The sequence below is a fragment of the Emydura macquarii genome, unplaced genomic scaffold (assembly GCF_026122565.2).
Source record: "Emydura macquarii macquarii isolate MOO-44397 ecotype Brisbane River unplaced genomic scaffold, CSIRO-AGI_Emac_v2 contig_967, whole genome shotgun sequence".
Lineage (NCBI taxonomy): Eukaryota > Metazoa > Chordata > Testudines > Chelidae > Emydura > Emydura macquarii.
The window spans coordinates 984,661-1,007,672 of record NW_027131104.1 but is presented as its reverse complement, the minus strand read 5'-3'; the positions used below and the strand labels follow the sequence as shown (position 1 = coordinate 1,007,672).

General features: G+C 44.0%; 1 protein-coding gene across 2 annotated transcripts in view; it reads left to right on the top strand.

Moving 5' to 3' along the window:
• The window catches only part of STC1 (stanniocalcin 1), a 289,918-nt gene that overhangs the window by 239,093 nt on the left and 27,813 nt on the right, over positions 1-23,012 (top strand). Inside the window, exon 1 of one of the 2 annotated variants that reach the window (XM_067543708.1) lies at positions 10,030-10,071. The exons of the other annotated variant lie outside the window; for it this stretch is intronic. The gene's annotated coding sequence lies outside the window, so the exon portion shown is untranslated. Of the gene's footprint in view, positions 1-10,029; positions 10,072-23,012 lie in introns of those variants that run through there. 2 annotated transcript variants of the gene reach the window in all.

Below are 23,012 nucleotides of genomic sequence, written 5' to 3'. Positions count from 1 at the left end.
TATGGGGATTAAACAGAGAGAGAGAGAATAAAAAGGAAATAGACATGAAACACCAGCTTTCACATGAATTTTTTTTTTCCCCCTTCACTTCAGGAAAATGTTTTCAGATTGCTCCCCTATAAAGTCCAGCTGTCTACGCTTTCTTGTGTGGGTAAGAGTTACACTTTGTATTATACTTAAGAGCACAAAAATCTTTGTCCTTGTCTAAACTTTGCACTAATGCCCTTGTTTATGAGCTGTCTGGAGAGGATCTGTGAATCAATGGAGCATTGTTCAATAAATAATAAAAGCCAGACGCATCCAGTTTTCATTTTTATATGAGGCTTTTTCCATAAGGGATGATGCATAAAAACTCCTGAAGTGTAGAAACGTGGACGTATTTCTCTCTAAAATGTAATTTAATCTCATCAATTAATTATCTCTTTGACATTCTGTCACTTGGAACAATTTGTAAAGTATGTGTAAAACACAAAGCTTCCCATTAGCTTAGGACCCTCTTGTGTCTTTAAAATAGCTTATCTGATCCAAGGAAACATGCTGGATTCATTTCCATCCCTATGATTTATAAGTGGCAGCTTGGTTAATGTTTAATAATCAAAGATTTAAACACTTTACCCTGTCATCAATTCTGTTTTGCCCAGCTTACTTTTATTTACGAGAGAGATTCATGTATGTGCTTTTCCATCCTATTCTAAGTTTAACCAAGTAGGACTTGCCATCCTGCTTCAGACCAGAGGTCCATCTAATACACACCCTAGCTCCAACAATGTCCCATGCCAGCTGTTTCAAAGTGAAAAACAAAAATGTTACAATGGACATTTATGGAATAATACAACAGAGACCGTCATTTTGTTCTGTGTTTGCAGAGGGCCTCACACAATGGGGTCGTTGTTCATGACTGGGGTTCCTAGTTGCTACCATAATATAAATATTAAATAATAATAGTTAGGGGATAGCTTATTCCATAAAGTATTTATTTCCCTTCTATTTGTTTTATGGGTCAGATTCAGATACCTTTATACACATCGAATAGCACCTTATCCACATACGGTCCCCATTAACTTCTATGGACTACTTAAGAAGCAAAAGTCTGTAGTGTAGATTAATAGATAAATAGTTTATAAAGCCAGAAGGGACCATTGTGCGCATCTAGTCTGACCTCCGGTACAGCACAGGCCACAGAACTTCCCAAAATAACTCTTGATTGGCCTCTAGTGCATATGTTTTAGCAAAACATTTTATTGCGATTTTAAAATTGCCACTGATGGAGAATCCATCACAACCCTTGGTACCTTCACAGTTAAATTTGCATCTTATTTCCAGTCTGAATTTCTCGTTTCAACTTCCAGCCATTGGATCTTGTTATACCTTTGTCTGCTAGAATGAAGAGCCCATTATCAATTTTTTGTCCCTCAGCTAGGTATTTATAGACTGTAATTAAGTCATCCCTTAACAGTCTCTTTGTAAAGCTAAACCGACTGAGTTCCTTGAGCCTGTCACAATAAGACCGTAGACCTGGGCTAAGTCAGTTTAAAAGTTTTTGCCTTAAATTAAACCAGTGCATCTCTCAATCCTGCCTATAGACAAGCCCTCCGACACTGATCCAAAGTCCATTGACGTGACAAGGCATCTTTTCATTGGCGTCCGTGGGTTTTGGATAAGGCCTTCAGTCTTTCTCTCTGACCCGTGTGCTCTCACAAGGATGGGTGGCTCCCGAAAACTGTGTCACATCAGGCTCTCAAGTTCAGCATCAGACATCTGTGTGCCAGGTACACCACATTCAGCTGTATGTCTGCCACGTCTGGTGCCCAGCCTATGCTGTCTGCCAGCTGTTTTTTCAAGTCTGCATTGAAAGGAGGAGGGTTTGTTACAGAAAAAACCCGGAGTACAATAAAACAGTGCCCTTTTTATTTCTTTTGCTTTCTTTCAGTGTTCTCGCTTTCTCTCCTCTATACTCATTTGAGAAGAGGTAGGATGCTGCTTCCTTGTCTTCCCCCCTCCCCGCCCCATCTCAAAGAGGAAGAATGTTCATTTAAAGAGGGAGGATTGACTAGTGGTTAGAGCACTAGCCTAACTCTTGGGAGAACTAGGTTCAGTTCCCTGCTCTACCACTGAGTTGTTGAGTGACCTTGTGCATCAATACTTCTCTACCTCACATAGGCATACTGAGGAGTCATGCAGGAAAGGTTGTTAAGTCCTCAGATGCTATGGAAATGGGAGTTATATAAATACTTATTACACATCAATCCCTCCTGGAGCTTAGGGCTGTTATTTTCTTTAAAACGAGATCATTCGAGGGATTTGCTCTGCTCCTAAGCCTGAGGTGGGAACAGAATAAAGTCAGCTGAATAGGTACTACTTAAGAAAATCACTATGGTCATACTCCAACGCCCATGGAAAGACTCTTGTTCATATCAAGGGGGGTTGGATCAGGTCAGATTCAGTTCTGTGGCTGGAAGGGAGGGAAGAATATTGATGAGAAATAAGTTGGTTGGTGGGTTGGTTGGTCCTCCATCTCTGTGTTTCACAGTGACTAGCAGCACCATTTGGCAGGGGCTATAAAATGGCTGGAGACACGTCTGTTCTTATTTAGATCACAGTCATAGAAAGGGGCTGCCTATTTGTGGCTCGCTTAAGTTGGGAAAGCTTCAGTCAGCCCTATAAGGATCTGTGCGGCTCGATCACCATCACCCCTAAATTCAACTGGTATTTTAAAAAGCCCGCAGCGTGGAGTCCATATCTCCAGAATAATTTTGCATCTGGAATAAAAAAGGAATCTCCAATCAAAATACTTGGGAAACCACAAAAAAGGGAGACTGTGGCTAGACTTTATCTCCCTAACCCAAGCGGGATAAGCTGCAGTATCAAGTCTCATTCGACACGTAGAAATTAAAAACAGCTTGTGCTCACAGATTCCCTGTGCAAGCTCCCAGTGACAGAAATGCACAGCCCATGCCCAGCACCATGGTAGGGGGGGTACAGGCTGATCCTATGCGCTGTTGAGTGCCTTCAATGCTTTGTTTTCTTCAGTCCGAAATTAGGATGTTGCTCAACCTGCAGTCTTGGTCTCCAGATTCATTTAAAAAAACCACTCCTCTCTCTCGTGACCTGATGCAAAGCCCACTGAAGTCAATGGTCAGACTTAAGTATCGGGCCCTGGCAATGATTTGCATGACTTCAGCCTAGTTACTCCTGTGTAAAGGAGAGGAGAATCAGGTCTAATGGTACAAACTTTTATAGACCCTCAGGTCCAGATCCTCAAAGGCATTCCAGATGCTAACGATCGTTGATTTCAATGGGAATGAGCTGCCTCAAAACCTTTAAGGATCTGGGCCTTAGATACTACAGTAATGGGGGTATTATAAGTAGACAGATATTACAACAATATTCTAGAGTAATGATCCAAAGCACTGTATTTTACCATAGTGTGACTGCAGTATTCTGGGAGCTTATTCTAGTCTACTGCAGTTCCTTTTAATAAAGGGATGCACCTTGGCAAATACATTTGGCTGTGACAATTGGAGCTCTGTGAAACTTATTCTATGAAATCCAAAACAAGCTTTTTTTTTTCTGACTTCATTCCAAATTGTGTCCAGGTTTGTCAAGTTGTTTGAGGCTTTGCATGAACTAGGCACCAGCTGGTTCAGGGGAGCCTGTGACCAAATTTGGGAGAGTCCCTGTCAGCCATATAGTGCCTATGACACATGGTTCACTACTTCTGATTCCATCTGTGATGTACGTACAAAGTAACTAGTGCATTATGATACTTCCCTACATCATGCAGGAGTTGTGAGGATGAATTTGTTATTGTTTGTTAAGCATTTTGAGATCCTTAGATGGAAAGCACTAAGCAATGGTACAATATCTGCATTATGCTAAAATTTGATAATTAGATCTGTGAACACAGGCAATTGTCTGTAGCCAAAAAAAAAAAAAAAGTTTCCTTATAGAAAGTTTTCTCAGGTGTGAGAAGAGGAAAGATAGTTTCATGCAAAAGACATCAAAGAAGAGAAACCTCCTCTACAAATCCCTGACCGAGTTTGGTTTGGCAGACAAGCCGAGAGTCAGTGCAACAGACAGCAATACTTTTCTTGAGAGACTCTTAAAGGTTAGGATTCTTTGGCTAGGAATCCAGGCAATTCCTTGAGCTGAATTCATCCCATTGAAATCAGTGACTCAGAAACATTAGAGATGAGCAAATAAATCATTATGACTAATAATTAAGATCTTTTATACAAAAACTTCAAAATGAATGTTTTGGTTAAATACCTGAGTCATTTGTTCCTATTTCTGTTTCCACACTGGCCCACGACTTCTGAGCATATGCATAACACGTCTCAGGTGGCACATGACCAGGGTTCATCACCTAATTTGGTCTGCCGGTTGGATCATTAACTTCCAGGCTGGGTACTGATGGGGGAGCATGACATGAACGCTGATCCATACCCCCCACTGGCTCACTTACACACAAGGAGAGAGTTGAACATACGCACATGTCTTACTGCTTATGGCCCTGGGCTAAGATGTAGATAATCTGTGATCAATTCACGTTCTGCCATAGACGTCCTGTGTGACCCTGAAGCGATTTGCTCGGGCCTGTCTACTCAGCCCTATGGTTCAGACTACGAGCGTGTAAACAGCAGTGCACACCAACGTGCTGCACTGTAACTCCTCCATGTGGGTGCTTCAGGTGCAAACCAAAAGGTACCTAGTTCACATTAACACAGCTCTCTTCAAATAGCACAAGCCACGTCCACTCAGGGGAGTTACAGCATGACACTTTGGTGCACGCTGCAGTTCATGCCCTCTTCGTGTGAATTGCAGAGGTAGCCATAGCCTTAATTTCTGGGTGCCTTAGATCCCCATCTGTAAAACGGAGATGGTACTGCTTCCACTGGCTTTCTTGTCTGTTAGATTGTAAGCTCTTTGGGGCAAGGACTGCTGCTATGTGTCTGGGCAGTGCCTAGCACAATGGAGCCTTCATTTCACTTGAGACCTGGAGGTGTTACATAAATGGAAGGAATAAATCATAACAACACACTGCTGAATAGTTATGCCCTACAAACGTACACACCCCCCTCGGTGTAGAAATCTAAAAAATGCAAAGGAGTACGACAAGATCATGAGAAAAGAAATAGGGATCAGGCGGCAGTATTGAACATCCCCAAATTTTAAACATGGGATTCTGGTTTGGCCCATTTTTAAACTTGGAGGCAGCTCGGTCGAATGGATAGCCCACGGGTCTGGAAATTGGGAAGACACCCAGCTCTGCCACTGATCTGTTGTGGAACACGGGGAGGGTCGCTTACTTCTGTTTTCCATCCCACCTGTTATCTGCCTTGCCTCTTTAAACTGCAAACTCATGCGGGGGGGGGGGGGAGCTATGTGGATATAAAGTTCCTAAAACAGTGGGACTGATCTCAGCTGGGGCCCCTCGGCAATACTGTAACACAAATAAGTAACAATAATGCAACATTTGGCTCTGTGCTTGAGCTTCTAACCACCTGCAAAATGTAAGGGTTTTTCCTAGTTGAGACTTTGGGACAATCTGAAAGTAACCGAGCTAACAGCACACCATGAAGAAAATCTAGCAGATGATCCCGCTCTTCCCAGAGCGACATATCCTAATGTTCCTAGCGCACAGCAGCCTCTTTTTTCATTTGTGCAGCTTGCATCTTTCTGTAGCTGCTAAAACACAACAGACTAATCTAATATCCAAGCCTTAACGTTATTAACCACCGCCATATATTAACTGTGTTACAAGGATAAGAACAGCAGCAGCAGCAGTCAGCTAGCTCTTGGATATGCGCCATGATTTTATTACTTATTAACTTATTTTTATACAGCCTTTGGCATGGCGAGGAGTCCTACTTTAATTATAAACAGGAATGGAGAAGCCACAAGAGGAAATCATACAGTATTGCAGCCGGGTAACTGCTGCTGCATTGATTACACACGGGTTCTTATCAAAGCTGACACAGAGCTAGGGCAGTGCAGATATTGCGCTGGAAGCTCCAGGCAGCAGGGTTGATGCGTGGGAGAGAGCCTCGAAACAGACGTAAATGCAATGTGATTCTGCTGAACTGAATTATCCATGGGGGACTTTTTTTTCCCCCCCCCCTCCTCTCTCACTTTGCATTAAAGGAATAGGGAAAAAGTAAAGACAAGTCCTGGGAGACTAAGAAATAAGTTAAATGTGCAGCCTTTTCACTTTTTCTTTCAGCATGTCTGAAGGGGAGGGGGGGGGGGGACCTCATTCTGACACAGGGCCCAACTCTGGCTCCAGATGGGCATTTGTAAAACCATGAGCAAACTGTTGACTCCAGTTTAAGACTCCCCCAAGAGGCTGACAACTACCAATATCTTTGCAATTGTTAGGAAGAACCAGCAGCTCCACCTTGGCTGTCGACTCCCTTTGCAAAGCTGTCAGGAGCAGCTGGTCCACCTTGGGCTGCACTCTTAACTGCGCCCATGTTTGTGTCCTCCTTACTCCCTCCAGTTACTCATGTGAGTAAATGGGAAGCAGCCAGCTGGGTACTGCCCCTGGAGGCAGGATGTCTGGGTTCTAATTCTGGCGTGGCCACTGATCTCCTGGGTGACCTTGGGCAAGTGCCTGCAGCTGTCTGTGATGCTCTTCTTCCCATGGGTGAAATTATCTCAGTGGTGAGGGCTGGCACAAGGCCACATATCCCACTTATGCCCTCTTAGGCGGGGATTTCTGTGGTTCATGGGCCTCACACATTAGTGACATCCATCCTTAGTGAATTTAGGGCTGGACTAACAGCTCCAGTGACTGAAAACCTGCAGCAGAGCAAGTGTCTCTGATGCTGTCCCATTTCTGAGCTGGTGCAGGCACCTAAGGTGGTGACAATACAGCTAAGTCTCAGTGGTTGTCCGCCCCCATTCCCCTGCCATCACTTCAAATGGCAAACCATCACTGATCCTAGAACTCCAGCGAAACCCCAAGAGGGGTTACATGAAACGAAGCCAAAGCAAGTCTGCAGTATCCCCCTCTGACCAGCCTGTTTCAAGCAACTCCTAAACTTCAAATGCGACCAGTACGGTATCATGCTAATCAGTCTGTTTATTCTCCTTACCACTGGCTGAAGACTTTCAACCCTGACCCCGCAATAAGCTCTGTGCAGTGGACAGTTGTCCAAACTCACAGCCTCCTTGAAATAAACGGGGTTCTTTCCCAGCACTGTCTGGTGGAGCATCTTGCGGGATCGGTGCCTCTGACTCCATGCCTATGAATCTGAACTCTCGGGGCACGTCTGCCCTGCATGTGCACTGGGTAGAGAGACTCGGGCCAGCAGGGTTCAAGCTAGCGTGCTAAGAATAGCAAGGTGGCTGCTGCAGGTTGGGTGGCAGTTTGGGCTAGGCCCCTGTGTCCAATCCCCTGCGTCTGAGCTCTACCACGACAGCCACGCTGCTATTTTTAGCGCGTTAACTCAAGCAGAACTGGCACAAGGCTGTCCACCTGGGCTGGAAACCCAGCTGCAGTGTAGACCCACCCTTTGGGGCCAGCTTCTCGGTTCCCTCTTTCTTATTTTGCCATCCAAAGCCCATTTAAGCCAATAGAAAGAGGCCCTAAATAAATGTGCCAACGTCTCAAACAGCCCTTCCCTCTCCCCCGCCATCCTGCCCCTTATATCAGTTGTTCAAAAAGCCACAGATGCTATCTGTGCAATTTGGAGCCCAGCGTGGTGGAAGGTTGGTGAACTTGAAGCATTTGCTCCTCTCCATCTATAAAGAGGTGGAAAGCCAGACACATTTTTAGCATGCCCAAAGGGGAGTCAGACCAAGGGTTTTTGGATGAACTTACTTGCCTGGCTTTGCTCCAAATGCTCCTTTCTTAAAACAAAGTAGACACTTTGATAGTGACTTGGACTGTAGTGAGGCACCAAATACTTGGTGGTTTCCTCTGCTTTGTTCCCTCTGCATAGAATGATATTCTGGTGACATGTCAATGCCTTCAAATTGAGTACAGCTCCCAGTGAAGTCCATGGGGACTGTGACAATTCAGCACCTCTCAGGATCAGGCCCTAATGTATGCACCAATAAATGCAGGTTAAAACCAAAAATCCCTCTTAGACTACACGTTGGGGGTAGATAAAGGATGAATTGGCAGATGTTATTAAGGGGAGAACTTCAGAAGGTCATTGTGGATAGATACCACTCCAAAAAATCATCATATAATAATAGTAATAAAAAACCTAGTTCTTATATAGTGCTTTTCAGCTGTAGATCTTTGAGTACTTTACAATCTTTGTATTTATTTATCCTCACAGTGCCCCTGTGAGGTAGGGAAGTATTATTAGCCCCATTTTACAGATGAGGAACTGAGGCACAGAGAGGCCAAGGCCCAGATTTTCAAAGACATTTAATCTCCTAATTGCCATTGAAATCAATGGAATAAAGATCTGGGCCTAAGCGACTTGCCCACGGGCACGTAGGAAGTCTGTGGTGCATCAGGGAAAAAGCTTCGAAACTTTTCCGAAACAGAAACGAGCCACTCGGGTTTATTAAAACTGCGCTCCAATCTTGCCATTGCATCCACACAAACAGCCCTAAGTGCCCCAGCAGAGCCCCCATTGGATTCAACAGAACACCTAGCGCAAATGGGTTACGGCACAGGGTGAATTCCCCAACATGAATTCCAGCTCTTCCAGGCCTGGCTTGAAACTGGAAGCTAAAGACCTTTATCCGTATACTTCAAAGTCTTCAGAAAGGTTTGATCCAGTGCTAGGGCACTGGGCTGGAATTCAAGGAACCCGTGTTCAGTTTCTAACTCTGATTTATTGAATGATTTGGGTGGCAAACGACGTCAGCTGTGTCTCCTCTCCCGCCTTTTGTCCGGAGTCTTGTCTATTCGGACGATAAACTCTTCAGGTCAGAGGCTGTCTCTCATGCTCTGACTGTGCAGAGCCTTGCACAATGGGGCCCTGATCTCATTTGGGAACTCTAGGTGTACCTGTACTACAAATAATGACGTTTGTGCAATGACTGATGGCTCCGGGGTGGGAAATTTTGTTTCTTACGCTTTTCATCTTCATTAAGAATTCTCATTCCAATGTGACAGCAACAGCTCTGGCTAAGTGTCCGAAGTCTTGGATCAGAGGATGGTCTCAAAAGCAGAATAGTGAATATTAGAGAAGTGCCAACTGACTTTAAAAAAAAAATAAAAATAGAACATGGATGATTCCACTGAGATGAATGTGGGGAAGTCAACCCAATAATTGTCTCAGTGGTAAATACTGGGAAAATGTGGGCTGAGATTTTTCAAAGCTGTCTTGGGGATTTAGACACATTCTCTATTAGGAAGACATGGGGACGTATGTCTCGCTGTCCTGGACTGATTTGAAATTCTCAACCATTCTAGTGGATGAGAAGCATCTAAATCCTCTGCATGGCTTTGAAAATCTCCACCACTATGTTTTATTTTGAGCCAAGACAGGGATGATGTCAATAAAAAAACCTCATTGTACCGAGTCTGCTTAGCACTGTAACAAGATGGAGACACATTTACCCCAAATACTGAGATAGGCTTCAGGGAGGAATATCTCCAGGTCTTTTACGCCCATTGCCCCTTCCATCAGGGATTCAGGAGTTTTGTCCCTTCCACTAATATTAACAGGAGTTGCTAGACCTGATCCTCCATTACCCAGTACCTTATAAAATCATTAATACTAGTCCAAAGTAGGTCTGAAACACTCTACCATGTCAGAATGGTAGCATTTTACATTCCCTGTGCACGGGTATAAATGACTGCACAAAACCCAGACTGATGAAGAATCAGGCCCACTAGCTTTATAGCTGCCCTGTCACTAATATGCTTTCCACTTGGTGCTCTCCCTTTTCCCAGCATACAGTTCTCTGGCATCAAGGCCTTTAAATCTGGAAGAGAGAGCCAGCAGCCTTCTTAATGTGGCCATTTTGTAATTGACTACTGCAGGCTGTCTCCTCTTTCCAGTAAGTCAGTCTTTTGGCTCCTAGTATGTTCTCAAGAAGATGGTACGCTCTCCAGAATAATCACTTGGAGTGTTTGAATAAGCTACAAAGCTCTGCATGGTAATGTTTTCAAGTGCTCCTTTTGCCTGCTACTGATACACCTCTGTGCCTTTGATCTCTTCTTTTTTTAATGTTATTGGGAAAGATGTTGATCTACCTCAGGGATTGTTTACACTGTTTGTTTGGTGTTTTGCACCAGTGTAGCCATCCTAGTACAAACCCCTTATGTAGATGTACCATATCGCTATAAAGGGATTGTTTACATTGTTTGGTTGGTGTTTTGCACCAGCGTAGCCGCTCTAGAGCAAACCTCTTATGCAGATGTGCTGTATCACTATAAAAAGTGATTCGTGTTTTATTATTTGTATTATAGTAGCTGCTAGAGGTTCTGCCTGAGATCAGTGCTCCCTTGTGCTAGGTATTGTACCGAATAGTGAGAGAGGTCCACAGTTCCAAAGAGATTGCCGTCTAAATGGACAAGACAGACAAAGAAAGGGTGGGACGGCAAACAGAGCTGAAGTAATTTGCCAAATTTCACACCGCACAGCTGGAATTCCTAGTTTCCAGTCTAGGGCCCTGACCACTTGACAATGTTACCTCCTAGGCTCATCCTAGTTTTAAACTGCCGCTGTTCATCTTCACAGGGTGTTGGCTCTAAAGCAGATTAGTGACACTTTAATTAACGGTATCTGCTTGTGTCTGTGTCTTCTTACCTGTGGCTTGCTCGTAAATACAGGATGCGAGTTGTGTGAATATTTATAGTTCTGTGATTGTGGCCCCGCGTGGTTCTAATTGTCACTTTCATGGTGCGCACATTGCAGTATATCATTTACAGGGTGCTTTGTTTCCATCTACATGCTGGATGTGTATGTGAATAACACTCCATTTTCATTTCAAGGAAGTTTGTTATCTGACATTAAGTAACCGTACATGTCTTGTAAATGGTCTGGCTAGACTTCAAACCGCTAGATTTGTCAGAATAAGTGTGTGTGTGTGGGGGAGCATAATATATATAATCAAGCAGGCATCACAAGTGTTGTTGTTCATGCTATAAAGAAAGCAGGTTGTAATGATGGGCTGGGACAATAAAAGATCCTCCACAATTGTTTCCAGAGATTTGGGCCATGTTACCAGCAAGGCAAAGAACTCAGTAATCAGTTGCATATAATATTATTTATTTTAAGATTCTGTACTCCAGCAAAATGTTGCTCAGATTCCTTAATCTCCTTGCTGTTCTCAGGCATTCCATCACAGATAAAAAGATAGCTTTCCAACCCTCAGCTCCTCAGCCCATTACAAGCAACTAGCGTTATTCAGCGAAGGCCAAAACCCCATGCCCTTACTCTGTCCTCTGAGGATCCACCCCAGCACTTCTTGCCTTGCTCAGCCGCTTCACCCTGCTGGCCCCTAGAACTATGTGATTATGCAGCTATGCTTCAAGTAGCTCAGTCCCCATTGCAGCTGCCCCTGTGATCTCTGCCTCAGGCTGTAATAAAACATTCTCTGCTTTACCCTCTGAGTTATGGGAAAGAAATTGAAGAAGCCCAGCAAAGGGTGCTTCCCTCCCTCTCCTGTCCTTGGCTAGCCTCCTCCAACTGTAGAGGGTAAGTCACCATGAAGAGGCTGATGCTGGGTCAACAGAAGCATTCCACTGAAGTGGAAATCCATTTCAACCACCACTCCCACCCCTGTTTCTGTTGGTGCACGTGAAGAATCAGAGGGAAGGCATCTGAGCACCCTCAGCAAAGACCTCACAATCTGGTCCTTTATATGGACATGATTTCATCAACTCTGAATTGCAGCCACCTCTGGGGAGGGGCACAGTAGCTCTTTAACAGAATGCAACAACACTACACAGTGGTTTCAGAGAAGTGGAAAAGCATATTAAATCCTGCTGAAACAGCAGGAGGCATTTAAGTAGGAGGAATGCAATCAATCACTGATAAGAATTGATAACCATAGTTTAACCACTAAATGTTAATCCCAGAAATAATGGTGCATCGCCAGACGCTTTTTTTTTTTTTTTTAGCTTGTTGTAAGTTAGCATTCTTGGAATCTGGTCTCTTTGAAAAGACATTTTTGGTGGCATCTGTGTCGCAGTACAAATGTAATGGGCACAGTTTAATCCCAGGTGTGACCCCACTAGTGTAATAACAGAGATGAATTTAGCTCAAAGGGTCAAAATATGCTCCCTCCCATCAGTGCAAACCCTATTGATGTCAATGGGGCTGAATGAGTATCGTGGAGGCAGAATTTGGCTTACTGCATGTATGTTTTTAAGATTATGTTTATTTTGCCTCTTTAGTGGATTATTCTGGATTATCAAATTAATGGTGTGTTATTGTTCATTTTTCCTATTACAGTAGCACCAGGGTGGGCCCCAACTGATATTGGGGCCCTATTGTGCAGGATGCTGTACAAACACCTAGGAAGGAAGGAAGTAAACACCTGCTATGAAGAGCTGAGACAATCTAAATAGACAGGACAGTCAAAAGAATATTTATTATCCTGATTGTATAGGTTGGAATTGCGAGACAGAGAGATTAAAGCTCTGATCCTGTAAACATTCATGCACGTGCTTAATTTTAGGCCTGTGCATAGTCCCATGAAGTTAATCATATCCATAAATGTTTGCAGGATTGGGACCTTCACCTCCATGTGTCTGACTTCACTATCTATGAAAAGGGGATGTTAGTACCCCCTATGTCAGTCTTGTCTATTTAGATGGTAAAGTCATGTTGGTAGGGACTGTCTGTGTTTGGGGTCTCTAGGCACAACTGAAACACAAATAATGTATAATAATAACAAATGGAAACTAAATAATTTTGCAGGCTCAACACTTAAGGGCCAGATTTCTAAAAGATTTAGGTGACTTAAGAGGGAGATAGGGCCATACTTTTAAAAGGTATTTAGGCACCTAAAGTTGCAGATAAACACCTAGTGGGATTGCAATAGGAGTTAAGAGCCTGGGTGTTTTTGAAAAATCTCGCTAGGCCCCTAAGTGACTTATCTTAGGTTACCGCATCTCCTGAGTCCCAGTCTAGTGCCTTCATCTCAGGACCATCCTTGCTCTCTCTAATTAAGCAATGGGGACCTATGATGTCCCAACCTTTCCCAGTCTGAGACTGCAGATTTTGCCAGGGACATCCCTGTGATGAAAAGCAAGTTCCTTTGGTTATGAGTACTGTGCTAGGGCGGCCTGCATCACAACCAGTGAAATGGAAAGTGTCTGTTCTTCCATCTTACAATATTAATGAAACTCTCATTAACAACCTGCTATGAAAGCAACATTGTTTTCCTAATTTACAGTCAACCTGTGTTTGTAATTCAAGGCTGGGAACACCCAAAGCAAACTTCTAATTGATTAGAAATCAATATTTACGGAGCGAGAAACCCGAGTCTATGGAAAATCGGAAGGCTTATGCCTCCTTGGAACAAACTATTATTTTCAGGGTAAAATGAATAAAACATGAGGAGGCTAATTTCAAAATCCCTTCATGGTGTCACTCTGCCTAAAAAATTTCCATGGTCTTTATGCAAGAGTGTAAGTAATCACATTGGGTCTGTTGCTTTTAGTTTATAAATAACCACTCCGTGCAAGAAGGAGAAACTACCCCATTTTTGTTATTCCTTAAGCACACTTACAAGGAGGAAAGAGTCAATGTACGCCAGATCGAGATGGCATGGAAACATTCTAGACTGTCGGCAATTATGCAAAGCACGTGGGCTTCAAATGCTTGGGCTAGCAGTGCCAAATTCTGCTGCATTCCCAAGTGTGACCCCATTGAAGCCCATGTGAGCTGGGCTGGTAAAATTGAGAACAGAGTTTTTGGCATTTATAGTGAGGAGAACTCATATGTAGGGGGAAGGTTGATGGTGCTTTTCAATTAGTAAACATAATTTTAACTCTGCCTGTAATTATGAATTATTATGTATTTACTTGTACGGTGGGACTGCCCTAGCAGTCCCAGACCAGGAGCTGGTAGTACTCCGCTTCAGAATGAGTGAGAATTAAGGAGCAAAGCAAATGGGACATGATAAACAGCAGTGAGCCCTGCCAAAGAGAGAAGGGATTTTTGTGGGGCTTTTGCATGCTACCTTTCATCGCAGTGGTTCTCAGCCAGGGGTGCGCAGAGGTCTTCAAGGGGCTACATCAACTCATCTAGATACTTCCTAGATTTACAACAGACTACAGAAAAAGCATTAGCCAAATCAGTACAGACTAAAAGTTCATACAGACAATGACTTGTTTATGCTGCTCTATCAACTCTGCCCTGAAATGTGAGGACAGTATTTATATTCCATTTGATCTATTTTATAATGACATGGTAAAAAGGAGAAAGTCAGCCACTTTTCAGTAACAACGTGCTGTGACCCTTTTGTATCTTTTGCATCTGATTTTGTAAGCCAGTAGTTTTTAAGTGAGGTGAAACTTTGGGGGGGTACGCAAGACAAATCAGAGTCCTGAAAGGGGTACAGTCCCCTGGAAAGGTTGAGAGCCCCTGTTCTAAAGATCGTCAAGCACTTTACCAGCATTACCTGAGCTTCGCAATAGGTCCAATCCACGAGGTGTGGCGTGCCCTCGCCGCCCGTTCGCTTTGATGGCAGTTGTGACTGCTCAGTGCTTCATAGGCCTCAGTCAGTTCCTTGGATGATGATGCCATACGGAGCAAGAGATGAGCTGTGTTCCTTGCCAGGTCACTGCCCGGCACGAGGCAAGTCACTTCCCCTCCCGGGGTCTCAGTTGCCTCGTCTGTTAAATGGGGGTTAACGGGGATTCTGAGCTGACTCAAATCAGCCTAGCACCCAGGAAGCAGCTGAGGATCTGGTCTGATGATTCCGTCTGACCGAACGGCTCAGGCTTACGGCAAGTCTACACTGAAAAAGCTGCACTGACGCAGCTGCACCGCCGTAGCACTTCAGTGAAGATGCTACTACATCAGTGGAAGAGTGTCTCCCATCATCATGGGTCATCCATCTTCATGAGAGGTGGAGCCATGTCGACAGGAGAAGCCCTTCCACTGACAAAGCTCTGTCTACACCAGCGGATTTTTGTGGGGCTAGGGGCCAGGTCGTATAACTGCATAGCTCAGGGGGATGGATGTTTTCATACTCCTGAAAGATGTAGTTATACCAATGCAAGCTTACCGTGTAGACCTGGCCTCAGCCAGATAGCATCTGTAAAGATCTTTGATGTACTCAGATGAAAGGCAAAGGAGGGATTCTTATTTTAAATAGTTGTTATACGGGAGCACAAGTTCCTGGGGCGGAAAAGTGACCATCCCATAAGACAATATCAGCAAAGAGCTTGTAGTTTTGTTTTGTTTTGGTTTGGTTTGGTTTTTTTAATTGCCAAATGTTTCCTTGTACTTTTGGAAACTTAGGGTAAGAATAACATTACTAGGAACTGGCTGCTACCATTCAATAGAAACTCCACCCAGTTCCCTTGTTTCAGAAACCTGCCTGAATGCTCTGCCCTGAAGAGAGTCAGTTTTGGTGGTCGTTTAGGGGATGCTCCCCCAGCTCAGGGACTGAATGATGTCTGTCTTGGGTCTGACACTTTCGCTTAGATGTAAAATCTTCAACCAGCCCTATTGCATTGAGAGAGAAAAGCAGGTAGTGCCAGAGTGAAAACAGAAAACATAGAAATGTTCATTATCAGCAGCTTCAGAGGAAGGTGTGAGAAACCCTGGGATATCTGACCCATAGGGAAAACTTCCTCCCAACCCGATCATTAAGCCCTGAAGCATGAGTTCTTGTACACTTGATTAATGTTTTAGAATTTGTTATTCTAACTCTGGATATTATCTTTATTAATGTCTAATCCCTTTCTGAATCCCGTTAAGCTTTTGTCTTCCATGATATCTTGTGGCAAAGAGTTCCACATGCTAATTATGCATTGTGTGATTTAAAAAAAAAAAATCTGTTTGCTCTTAAAAAAAATGACACCACAAAATGCAACAACTGGGACCCAACCGTGCAACACCTCTGCACAAAGAACTTAGTGACTTTATTATGATGGAGGTGTTCCCAAGCATGGACTCTGAGCAGGATCTGACTCTCAGATTCTATTGGGCTGTGCTGTATTTGCTATAATTTAAACTATTTGTGTTATCAGAGCTGTTTCCATCTTGGCCGACTTGTTTCTTCCTACCTGATGCAGCATGGAAAATAGAGATCCAAAATCTGTGCTTAGGTCCATTGGGATGAATTCAGGATAGCACTACTTGCTAGAATGTCTCCTTAGATAAGTGGAGCTGCTTAGTTGTTGCCTATAAACTATCCAGAATGCTGGAACTTATGTGTGCTATACAGATCATTGGAGCAAATTAGGCTCTTGCAGCCAGCCCAGTGTTTAAAGCCAGGAACTGGCACTTTTTTTTTTTTTTAAATGAGCAGGACCTGAGTCATCAGCATGTCTTCAGAATTAAAGAGAAACTGTTTCATCCTGATTCACTTAAATCAGCGCCCTCTCCCCCCGCCCCCCCTTCCCAAAAAAACCCCACAAACCTTTTTTTAAATGACATGAAGGGTGACAGACATCGAAGGGAAGACCATTTGAGAAGAGACAGAAGGATGATATCAATTGCTTAAGTTTCTTAATGGTCTTATTCTGCATTTCGTGCTGCCTCTCTTCTCCTGCCATAGCCTGGGCTCTGCCCCTCATAAAGGTCCTGATTTTCAAAAGAGGCCAGAACAAGTTCAGTTGCTCAGCACTTACCCGTGGAGTCCAGTTTTCAGACAAGCTCAGCGCCCACGGAGGTCACTAAAGAAGGACAGATTTTCCCAAAGTGCTTAGTACCTGCAGCCTCCATGGTGATGCTGATGGTTGGAAGAGCTCAGTACCCAATGGGTTGAGATCTTTGAAAGAGTCTGGCCAACAGAGCACTGAAGAATCAAAAGTACTCCACTCTGAGTAACTAGTCGATGGGCTGGATGCTGTGGTGTGAGGTGTAGCTCAGGTACGGTGCAGGGAGAGGGCAGATGTAGCTTTCCACCTTCTGGATGCCTGGCTTTTACAGGGTCCAAAATGGTTCCTGGTGTAACTTAGAGAAATGACCAGTCTCCCCTTGATCTTACTGTAGGCACATCACCCAAACCCCCCAGTACCAGGGCTTGCGGAGTGCTTACTTTGGCCCTTGGCCCAAATACACTGGGGCTGCAATAAGTACCGGAACTGGAATCTCTATCTATTCAGTCATTTTTCTAAGGCCCCTATCACCGCGGGAAATAAAGGCTTTGAATTCATTGTTGGCAAAGTTCAGAGCGCTCCATATGTGTAGGGATGCCTGAACTGAAATCTGCAATCCGCAATGTCTCCCAGTGGCATGCTGTGAAATGTACAAATGGTGGTGGCCATGCCTAATGAGCAAAAATAAGACGTTATAAGCTCTGTGCTGTGAGGGTTTTATATTAATGTGGGAGAATAGGGGAATTTGGAGGATGATTTAGGGGGGAAATTGCTTAAACTCTAATGATTATTCAGCTGCCTGGTACAGAATGGAATAATTAGGGTTCCTTTTCTCTATAATTAGAAAATGGCAAACACAGATTAATCAATGACAAATGCCTCTTTATCCTGCAGTGCACTGCAATTAACGTTACTTAAATGTGTTAACAAAGTAGGAGTCCTGTGTTTGTAATGCAACTTCTGTGTTGTTTCTCTCTTCCTCCCCCACCTTCCAGCTCTCTGTGTAGTTCGCCTTCTCCTCTGTCCCCTATTCCAGGAAATGTTCAATCTGTGCTGAAGATGAGATGGTAAAACATTAGGAATATAAACTGTGGGGGATCAATAAAACTGCCCCTTCCGAAGAACGATTTGGCTTGGCTGGGGTGAGGGAAGGAAAAAAGCCCCGCCAAAGAAGTAGAATCCGCATGTTCATTGGGGTCGTGTATAACAATAGCAAAGTAAAATCCAGGAAATACAATAACTCGATTCATTGCTCGTTTCTTGCGCCGCTGCCAAAAGCATGATTAAGTCACAAAGAGTTTGATTAGGGACACTTGGTAACAAAAAACCCATTTCCCTTGACATGGTCTATTTTCAGAGTACATCTAGTGCTTTTGCTCTATGCTATGGGCCTTTTCTTCATTCGGCATTTAACAGTCTGGCCTGACAAACAAAAGTAGCGCAGGATTGAATGGGGAAAGGCCTTCAAGTGCACAAATAATTAAGCGATCACAATCGAGGCAGCACAGAGTGGTCTGGAACTTAGAGGAAGAGGCTGGTAGCCAGGAATCTTGTTCCCAGCTCTGTCACTGACTTGCTGGAGGAAATCATTCATCCGCTTTGCAGGTGAGTGAAGACGATGACTGTAATGAAGTGACTTGGGTGTATATGCAGCACTGCCACCTGTTGGATGGAATCAGTTGTTTATCATACGCCTCATACGGCGCCTTTAGCTGAAGTGGTGCAGGGTCTCTTTAAGCAGGATCCAAGTCCTAGCCCCGCTGTCGTTAAGTTCCCGGTGGCCCTAGTTTGCAGCACAGCGATAAGTGTCGAGCATTTAGTTGGCAAGAGAGTCATTGCAATGCCCCACTGAGGCATGGAGGGATGCAATTAAAATCTGTAATGTGCTCAGGTCTTCAGATGGGAGGTGCTAAATAAGAACGAAATGTGGGCGTGTGTTTGTATCTGGATCACTAAATATAATTGAACGGTGCACTCTTCCCGTCCCACCTGCCCCGAATACTGAGTTCAGGATAATTGTACCTAAGCCTGAACCTGAACTCCTTCGTCGGGCAGAGGTCCGTTGAGCTCAGCGCAAGGTTGGCCAGACAACGGAGATCGGGATGAGGCAAAGGCTAGGGACGTGGGACAGACCTCTGGGGCATTTATTCCCACACCGCTTTATACCTTGATGGCCCTGAATTTCATGGTGTGACTCTGGATTGTCACTGGTGCAAATAAGAGCCACTCTGTATGTGGACAAGCCCCTCATTTAGGTGCTGTGATGGGTGCTGAGTTCTTTTGGAAATCGGGCCTCATGTCTTTGAATTGAAAAGGGGTTTTCAAAAGAGCCTAAATGGCTTCTGAGCAGGCCCTGTAGGCTTTACCTTAGAAAGGAAGCCCCCAGAGTCAGGGACAGTCTTCCTCTGAGTTTCCTCTGCAATACAGAGCATGCTACACTGAGGTTTAAGAATTACCGACAATACTAAGAGTATCCGGTTCACACAGATCATCGGTTCCGCTTTCTTAGGTAGAATTTAAAGAACCTCAGACCCGCCCCAGGATCAAAGATATGGGATGGGAAGATTTCCCTCCCCTCCCAACCCATATTCCTTAGTTACGACGTGAAGAGCAGCAAAAAGCTTCTGCTGCTTTTCTTTCAGGTGTGGCATGATAAGTGAGATTCATTTCTCTGCTCCACCTCGTGGATCCTAGGTGAGCCTGCAGCAGCAGCATGAACTGGCTAATTGCTTCTTGCTGTGGTGGTGATTGGCTCTCAGTAGTCGGGTGGGGTGGGGGATTCAGTGACCCAGGCAAATGTGTCCCATTGCAGATGAAACATAAGAGTGAGATGCCCCAGATATTTGTCTGTTAGGGAGGGGTGGTCTCATAGTTTAGGAGTGACATAGTGAAGGACTTAAATATTACCTCCCACATTCACTCTGGGGTCTGTGGCAGACTTTGCCAAAAGTTTCTGCAGAAGATCTGGCAAGGAGCGGTTTGGCGTGGCGGAAAGGGGCTGTAATTTCCCCTCCAACAGGGTCCCACAGATCTGGGCTGCACTGATTCAACACCTCCCCCGAGTAGCCTTTCTCAATCGGAAGGAAGAACGGCCCTGTACTGGGACACTGGAAATCTGGGGTCAGTTCCCAGCTTTGCCACAAACTCCATGTGATCTTGGTGAAGTCATGCAGGGCCAGATTCGTAAGCACTCACACCTGCAGCTGATCTCTCCGTGCCTCAGTTGACTAGCTGTAATGTGGGGTTAATATCACTTTCCTTCCTCCTGAGGAGGCCGTGAGGATGATATCATTAATGCTTGTGAGGCGCATGGAGCCTATACGTAAACAGACGCCTCTTCCTGTTCCCAGCAGAATCTTTCCAGTTTTCTAGCAAAGCAGCTCCATTCAAGCATGCAGCTGGTCTGCTTCTTCCATCCCACAACCTTGCAAAACCCCTCCATACGTTAACATCCCGTGCATTTGGGCTGTCTCTCAAAGAGTCCTCTTCAGAACTGGGTGTTCAGTTCTGGCCTAACTCTAGCTAGGGCCCTGATGAGAATTTCCGAGGGTTCATCTGTTCATCTCAATGAAGGAGGATCCAATGAAACAGACGCCAGTTCTCTTGAGTGCTACTTCCCAGTCCATGTGTCTGTCTTTAGTCGACATGATTCTGCGAGGTTGAAAATGACTATGAAAGGGATTCTGTTTAGGGTTTCGGGTTGGGTTTTTTTTTTTTTAAATTTTTAAAACCTCTTAAACTAATTAGAAGAAATTAAATCCCTGTTTTAATAAGCTACACATGCGGTGTTGAGTGATTTACGTGTCAAATATGTATTCTTTTCATTTGGGAGCAGTCAGACGGCTTGCTCTTGCAGAGAGAGAGGTTTACCACGTTACGGTTTTGTTCAGTGGGGAACGGAGTCCAAAAAGCATGTGGTCTGATATAAACCAAGAATCATCCCCACTGAATTTGATGGAGTTCAGTGTAATACAAAACCAGTGCGATATTCTAACTCAGCAAAGCTCTTAAATGCATTCCTCCTTATTCAGCAAAGCACTTAAGCATATGCTTAACTTTAAGTACATGCATGAGTCCCATTGAAGTCAATGTTAAAGTTAAGGATAGGCTTAAGAGTTCTGCTGAATCAGGAGCTCCGCAGGAGAAATGAGGCTTGGTTCTTAAATGAGCTAATACCATAGAACGCTAAATATGATAAATAACCAGTTAGGATTCCCACTATCAGATATCTGGTTTCAGTCAGGGATATTACTGACCACCTCCTGGGGGAAATACCGTTTGAAATGAGACAGCAGTATGTGGCTCACCACAGCTCTGCTGACATAGAATGACTTATCCACTGACTTAAAAGAGGCAGACAGCCAGGCTGCCTCCCTGTTTGTTTAATTCCATTATGGTGTATCTCACTGGTGGGACACAGAAGCCGGAGCCACAGAAAGAAACCCTTTTGGTGGTAGCTTAGAGCTCTCGCATGCAAGTCTTGGCTGACTTGGAAATAAAAAGTGGGTTTTGTGTGTCTCACACTCAACCCACAGCCTCTGGCTGCAAGGATGCAAATGAGAACAGCTTTATTATAATGTGTCACTGAAGATTTTTAGAATTGATAAACTGGAGGCCTCTGGATCTTCACAGAGAATATATCTAAAAATTTCAGCATGCTAACCAACGGTGCGGGTTGTGGTTAGAGCAGGGGGGAGGGGATTAGAAGTCAGGATGGCTGGGTTCTATTCCTGGACGTGGGAGGAAATGTGGCTTAGTGATGAATGCATGAGTGACGGGGGTGAGGATTTGTGGGTTCTCTTTCTGGCTCTGGAAGAGGAGTGCGATCTGTTGGTTAGAGCAGGGGGAGTAGGAATCAGGATGCCTGAGTCCTATTTCTAACCAATGCCTACCTTGCAGAGATGGTGTAATAAGGCTACATTAACGTCCACAAAGTGTATTGCTGCTTTCAGATGAAAGGAATTGGGGAGAGACAAAATATCATCCTTTTCCTTCCTCTTTTGGTATTGGCACAGAATCAGATTCTAACCTGCGTACTTAAAATTAACTCGGTCCATCAGATTTATATTCCTGGTCTCAAACCAAAAGACAAATGGCGTCACTGCGCAGATTACCATGAAACTCAGCAAAGCCAGAAAAATGGGCCTCAGTGGCACAGTCAATAGCTACATGCATTTATTGTATTTTTCGTTATTTTAACTTTATGATGCATTGTTTTATTTTTATCTTACATTAGTATTTATTTTATTGTGTTCTATTGTAAGTAGCTACACACATTTATTATCTGAAATCCCCCTTTGTGTTCAGTGACTAGCTAGATAAATTTTCCTATCGATCACCTAGAGAGAAATTAACTTTAGGAGGTAGACAACACTGGAGACAATAAAGTTCTATCTCAATACAACATCCTAGTCTTGCTTTACATATATTCATTCATATCAAGGTTCATTTGCCAAATCTGCATACTTCTGTGACTAAGCTTTTTCATTCAGATACCTTCTTTACAAGTATTTTGTATGATCAAGATCTGCCGAAACTTTACTTACGTTTTTGATATATAATCAAGGACCAGATCCTGCAGTCTTTACTCACACAAGTAAGGGACTATTTGTAAGACTAAGGGCTACTCTCATGAGTAAAAGACGTGGGATCAAGCACAAGATCAAAACTCCTGCAGGCATGTCATATATGGAATTGTAGTCTCTCTCTTAAAGAGGAGATCTTTATAAAGAAACATCTATAATCAACAAACAGAATTCTACACAGCTTGAGTTCCAGTTTTGTCTCCTTTGTTTACCAGGGACTACACTCTGTTTGGGACTCCAAACAGTGCACGTAGACATACAGTGACTGAATAATATATTGCAAGGAAACATATCATTACGAGGCATGTATTGTATACTGTCATTCTCAACTTTTTCCCTCAAGCAACCCCCTTTTACATGCCCCCTCTCATCTGGTCTGGATCTAGCTTAAACACTTTTCCCATTTCACAATATGGGAAGGGTGGGATGGTTGTGACCCCCTGACATCTGATTGGTTGTCCTACTTAGACCTGTGGTGAAATTCCATTCTGTTAATGGAGTTGCACTTGTGTAACAAAGCAGAATATTTGCCCATCCAACAGGGGAGAAAAAAACATTGTCATAATGTGGCTTTGTACTAAAGCCGTAAAGTAAGAGAACAAAGTGCAGCGCAAAGCAATTTAAATCTGCACACCCCGAGTGGGCTTCTTTTAGGGTACAGTCCTGCACTGGTAGTGGTACAGAGATGCACCTCCCAATGGGAACTCCAGAGAGGCATTGTAACT